The following is a 6,837-nucleotide window of genomic DNA, read 5'->3' as shown; positions in this document are numbered from 1 at the left end:
AGACTCGGGTGAGAGACCCGGGTGAAAGACTCGGGTGAGAGACCCGGGTGAGAGACTCGGGTGAATACAGTGACATTTCCCTTTTGAAAAAGATTGCTTATCTCTTCATAGACAATCAGCCATGCAGGACAGCTGAAAATACAAAGCAAAAGCACCATTAATAACTAAACACCGTCTTACTTTTAAACCCATCACAGGTATGAGTGACAGCTTGCCGTGAGACCGAAATGCTTCTCTATAGAATCTGTGATATGGAAGGTGTGTCACCGAAACAATAAGGTCTGGCAGATTTGGGCAGACCTTCAGTTTACACAAGACATACAGCGTCTGGTATTCATTTATCTTTCTTCCACTCCTCCACCCCAGCGCTCCATCCCTGCTTCCATCCCTCCCCCCTTCACATGCTTGACCCGTCTTTTGAACCCCACCAACAACCTCAAATACTGTCATCAAGCCTGGGGAAAAATAAGCCAGCTACAGAGGTAGGTCTTGAGCTCCAGCTCCTAAATAATGTGAATATTTCATGACTTTCTCGTCTTTTTTTGTCTGCGTAACAGCAACACTGAATTCTTATGCACTCAGGCTGCCTCAGCTGCTGCCGCTCTCTTCCCCTCCAGCTCCTCCAGGATTTTCCCATGTTCGTATCACTAGCCCTTGACTTTGTCACTCATTCAACAGCTGCTTGCTGATACTGCATCACTGTTCCAGCCTATCGCTCCCCCCTTTTCACTATGCCCAGCAACAACAAAGGCATTGCTAATCCAGCCTTGATACAAACAGAATGCAAGGACTTTCTGCCCAAAAATGTTTTAAAATTGTGTCTGTTGGTGCTTCGGGAGGATCAACATCCTGTGGACTTCCAGTTGAGATCACAACAAGCTTAGACTAAAACACACAGGTCTAGAGGTCAAAGAGATTTCACAGCTCGTCAGCAAAGCCCGAATGCGTTTGAATATTAGAAAATACACAAATGCACAACAAACAGACAGAGCGAGTCAATAAGTATCACCCAGTAAGTAGTTAACCTATGATTCACACACTGCTCCCAATACAAAGAAAATCATCTGCCTCTTTACGCCGAGTCTGTCAAACAGATGGCGCAGCTCGTAAACATGAAAAAACATAACTACACCGTTACAAAAATAACCCAAGCCATTAAAAATAAACTCAAAACACAAATATGTTGAACACCTGAGCGTACGCAGCCCTCACATGCGTCTAGTACTGCTTTCTGTTGCCCTTGTTTCTCTATCTCTCCTGCAGATGGTAACAGATGGCACAGGAGCACAAGATTGCTCCAACAATTAGAGGGTTTCCCTCCTTTTTCAGCTCCATCAGGTGCTCGTCTGTCTGCTGCCACTAACAACAACACTAAGTGCTCTGCTTTGGGATGAAGCGCTTCATGCAGAAATCACACGTGTGAGAGAGAAGCTGCAGGAAGCAGAAACATCTGATGAGAAATGCACGAAAATAGGAAAGCAGACACGACACACACCCACGCTCACAGAGTATCTGATCTTCTTAGTGATCAGTGATAGAGACGAATGAAGGGGGCGCACGTGAATGTGCACTGCACTCCCCACCACCACGCTGGATCGGCCTGCAATAATCTGATCCTTTTGGGAAACTGAGGTGTCGGACTTTAATTTATAGGCCGTATCTGTGGAGCCTTTCCCTCGGCTCTGCCGGTGGCGTCAGCCTCTGAGCCGCTGTGTATGTTTAACGGCTACATGTGTCGCTCCCTATCTCGCTCTCTGAGTGGCACAAAGGTAAAGGGAAGCTTAACAGCCTGGGAAAAAGTTGAACAGTGTGAAATTACCTTGATCCAAAGATTCCTGCTGCATACCAGCCCAATGAACCCATAACAGAGCAGGCACTCAGTCAGAGAGCCCTGCCTGCAGGCAACAGCTGAGACATTACAGAAGGAAAGAGAGCAAAGGCGTGGGGTTGGGGGTATCAGGAGGTGAAAGAAAGATAAATGGGAGCAGGAAGGAGACCCACTAGGAATAATCCCTCATCCACAATAAGTGGCAGAGGTCAGAGTATCTATACTGTACGTCTAATGTGGGACAACTGGTACGTGGGGTGCTGCCGACTCACAGTTTTCAGGAGATCTCAGAGGAAAACGACTAAACTTGCCTGCATAACAGTGACTGTAAAATTCAACGCGGGACATTAATGAAGGGCAGAGTGAAGAAGCGCAAATCGAGGCTGCAGTCGCTTTAAATTAACGTAATACTCCCTCGCCTTTTTTAATCCGAAACTATTCAAGAAGCAAAAACAGCAAACAAACACGGGCTCTGTGATTTTGGAAAAAACACAACACAGTTTACGAGATGCCTGCTGACCTACTTTGGCCAAAATGTGACGGTGAATCATCGACAATAAATAGAAGCTTTGAAAAGGTTTCACATAACAGCTCGAGGACCGATGCGCTAATATCATTTTTGTAGAATTTCAAGGATGGCAGCAATCTGTCGGTGATTATATTTGAAATGTGAACGGCTAACAATCCTTTAGCATCGGTGAAAGCCAAAACAGCATGTGTCGTTGTCACGGGGGCGTATGTTTGGTCTGCTGGTACGGTGAAAGGAGCTCCACGTGAACGCCAGGACCCGAGGCTTCAGCCAGTCAATTGTGTCGTATCCAGATGATCGGTGTTTTTCACTCCACCCGTCGGTGGCTGTAGTATTGTGGCTGTTGGAAATCACATGCCAGGGGGGTGTGAGCAACTTGAGCAGCAGATACAAGCATGACTGGAAATTTTCCATTTGATGTCCTTGTGGCCTCTGTTTCAACACGCCGTTTGTATTTGTGGGACAGTAAATCTGACCGATCACTGTGAGTGAAATTATTCAAGACAAACGTGCAACAGGAAAAACAAAATGAGTTCAAACAACACACACTGACCACCGCTCGTTTCTTTAAAATGTTTCTATATTCATACGTATTATTCAACTGTGTGGATCTGCTCTCGTGTTCAATCGGCCACAACCCTGAACTGGATGTGCAGTTCAAGAAAATGAGGTAATTATACTGTGCAACAGATCAGCCACAGGAAAACGACACACACTCCAAACACACATCACCTTCAAAATATTTCTCGGGAACAGCGGTGTGTTCATTAAAGTATATAATACATTATTAAATGATTTACTCCTTTTTTCACAATGTGTAAGAATATCTCTCAGTCCTCATGGACACTTCATTAGGTACACCTGCTCAGTGGTTTGTTAATGCAGCGCCATGCGTTTGGGCATGCAGGCGTGGAGTGCTGCACAAACTGCTGCTCGACTGGGATTTTCCCACAGACCCACAGTGTTTGAAAAGATATCCAGTTAGTGACAGTTCTCTGGGCAAAAATGTCTTACTGATGTCGGAGGGAATCAAACAACGATCAGAGTTCTTCAAGCTGCCGCTCGCTGCAGCCGAGGTATGCAGAAGAGCATCCTGGAACGTTCAATCTTAGCAGATAGCTTTGCTTTGGTGCGTTCGCCCTTCAGTTCTGGACCGTTGGGGAGTATAGGGAGTCATTTCCTGATTCATCAAGCGGTTCCTGAGGAGTTTTGGAGGTGTGGAGGTTACCCTGTCCCACTGAGGGAGGCTCCAGTCAACAGGCAGTGCCGCTGCCATGATGGTATACGTGGTCTAGCATAATCTTTTGGAAGGTGGTGCCAGGTGGAGACGATAATTGGTGTATATCCAGTGCAATTTAGAAGATATGCAAGCGTTAGATTTAAAAACAAACACTAGTGCTACGAGTACTAGATCTAATATACTAGTATGTAAAAATTAATGACTGGGAAAACTGTTCAGTAGCTATCAAGGCTATCCAAGTCGCTACAGTAAAACGTCTGTGAGAATGCTGGGGACTTTTTCTTCAGCCACTGTTACTGAGGAAATTCCATCCCCACAAATGCCAAACTATTTTTGATCTGGAGGAGAAATGAATATCAGTCGATGGCGTAGCACTGACAGCTGGAGGAGGCGACCCGTTTCAGGGAAAAAAACAACCAGTTCCTGTGTTTGTTGGTTGCACCTGTTTGTTGTGTGCCAGCTTGTGATGAGTTTACTCTTATCAGACTATCTGCAGCGCCTCTGCAGGCGTGCTCTCTCGGGGTTTTGCAGATGTGACGATCTCTTATACCCAATTAGAATAAGGCGCAACAAATGTCTGCTGAAGGTATTGATTCTGAAAGTGCCGGATATGAGCAAAGCTGCACTTTGAGCCACATCTAGAGCACTGTAACCTGACTGCTCACGGGGAGTGTGTCATCAGGTTAGTCAGGTGCAACGCTTGTGCTGCAGAATGATGAATTATTGTGTGAGTTCTGTTCAGAACGATCCTTGATGGCAGTTTAGTTTTACACCTCTTCTCTTCTTTGAATCCGGAACAACCTCGACCTTCACGCTTGGTTTACGAATGAAAGGAGCACTTCAGGAGACTGGTTGGGTGAGCTGGAGCTTCCAAGGAAACGCTTCAGTTTTGCAAAACTCCCAAAGTGAAATCATCCATCTCCAAAACCCAAAACTAGACAAACGTGTTCATACTAATGTTGCCTTTGTATTCTTGCAAGGTTGTTGAACTCATTTTTTCTCCCTCATCAACAAAAAGAAGAAATCTTTCCAGCGTTTCGCCTCTGGTTAGTGAGATGAAACACTGGAAGAGTCTGGACATCCCCAAACCTCATTCTTCTCCTTAGAGAACCTACACAGTAGCCTACACAAGTAGACAACGGCGTGACATTTATACTCGCTCTATATGGTGTGCGTTGTGCCATTAAAGCCATTAAATATTGAATCATAGCTGCAGTAAGTGAAACTGAAACACAGGAACAAGAGAAACCCTCAAAGCTCACTGAGTCTATACATGGCCCATGTCTCACTCTTTAACATCCTGCGAGCCAGATACAGTTCATTCAGTTCAACTTTATTTATACAGCACACAGCACAACAACAGCCGGCTTAAGTCACTTTGTGTTATAAATGGTAAAGACCATAAGACATAGGTGTCAAACTCTGGCCCGCGGGCCAAATTTGGCCCGCAGCCTAATTACATTTGGCCCGCGAAGCCATACCAAATTACTATTAGAGCTGGCCTACTGGTATTATACAGCTAATATATACATTGTTTAGTATTAAGCTTTGCTTGTTCCACATTCAGTTTTTCAGCAAAACTTGTTTGAGTCCATAAGAAAAGATTCATTCTTAAATCTGGAGGAAGATATTTTTCAATAAATATTAATGTTAGCCCGCGACCTTTTCTAGTTTTGAATTTTGGCCCACTGTGTATTTGAGTTTGACACCCCTGCCATAAGATAATGCAGGTGAGCCTAGTAAGACTGTGATTTGCTGAGGTCGCTGTGCCGGTTACAAACAGACTTTATAGTCTGTGTTAAAGCAACATGTTGTTACATTTCTGGAAAAGTGAACGCCACGCTCTGTCACAGTTTATGACGTGGGGCTAGTTCAGCTCCGCCCACAAAAAAGGCCTACACTGCTATAACAAACTGAAGAGACAAACCAGTGTGTCAGTAACCTCTGCTACTAACTCACTACTTATTTATTTATTTTGTGTGTTTTTCTTTTCCTCTGCTTTCTCTGGAACTGGAAATAAAGATAATCGCATATGTTTTTCTTACAAAACTGCAATCTCTACGTCAGACAGCTGTAACTTTTCCTCTGTTCTCAGTTTCCTTTCATGGACTTCTACCTTATGCCACATTTGTCTGCACCTCTCTGGCACACACACATTAAGCCCCCGTTTAAATAAAAAGTGCTCCGAGGGTGTTTTAGCGTGCAGAAATATTGCGCTAGAAAAGACGCATCCGACGTGACCAGTGGCAGCTTAAACTATTAATTTAAGCTCCAGTTTAGCTGCAAAATTATGCCACTCGTCCACTGAGTTTTTATCCTTGAGGTTGTTTTTCTGTTAACCAGCTGTGAGCAACTTTTACTTTACCAGCTCACATGTTTTTGCCCCGTAAATATTTTTACTTTTTCCCGGCTGGTACATACATCGCTGATTGAAACATCGAAAGTATCAGTTGACACAACATCAACGTGGAGGCCTAATGCCAGAATGTTTATGGTAAAGGCCCGGCAAAGGTCCTGCTGCAGCATGATGGGGAGAGGCAGACAAAGAGAGCTGAACAAAAGACTGGAGGCTCAGCCCTCAAGCCAGCACAGCTGCTAGCAAATCAGCTAAGCTAAGGTGGAAGTGGGAAAACAAAACAGGATGCAGTACTTATAGACATCACCTAAAGATGACATAATCTCAAAATGCAAGAGCACAGCATGCTGTCAGTCATATAAATGAATAAGTAAAGAGGCCATAGCATATTCCGATTGGCTAGACTATGAAAACAGTCTGCGCTGACAACAAACATCAAGTTTCTACTTTGTGCTTTCCTGTGAACGGCTCATCTGTGGTGCACTGATACTCTTTTACATTCGTCCCTGCAAACAAGCGGGCAGGGCAGGAGGCGACGGCGAGGCCGTTCACCGAGATCAAGACTTGGCTTTTGGACTTTGGAGTTATTAAATATATGAAAATGAGTCAGCAGCGTATGATGTTTTACAGCATCAGGGACCACAAGTTCTAACTTGTAACTGATGCAGTGAATGTTGGTCAGGTTAGGGTTGGTCTTTCACATAGTAGTGAGGCTGCACCATGAGCTGCAAAGCCAACAAACCACAAGCATAACATTTCTTCAGAAACACCCACATAGGCTTTGTACCTGCTCGTCCCCAATGGTAGCCCCAGTGCGCTGGGGCTCGCGTTCACAGGAAATAACGACCAGACTACATGACCAGAATATGTTTGAACTTTAGTAC

The sequence above is a fragment of the Haplochromis burtoni genome, unplaced genomic scaffold (assembly GCF_018398535.1).
Source record: "Haplochromis burtoni strain Fernald_Lab_line unplaced genomic scaffold, NCSU_Asbu1 Contig_201, whole genome shotgun sequence".
NCBI classification, from domain to species: Eukaryota; Metazoa; Chordata; class Actinopteri; order Cichliformes; family Cichlidae; genus Haplochromis; species Haplochromis burtoni.
This window is presented reverse-complemented; position numbering follows the sequence as displayed.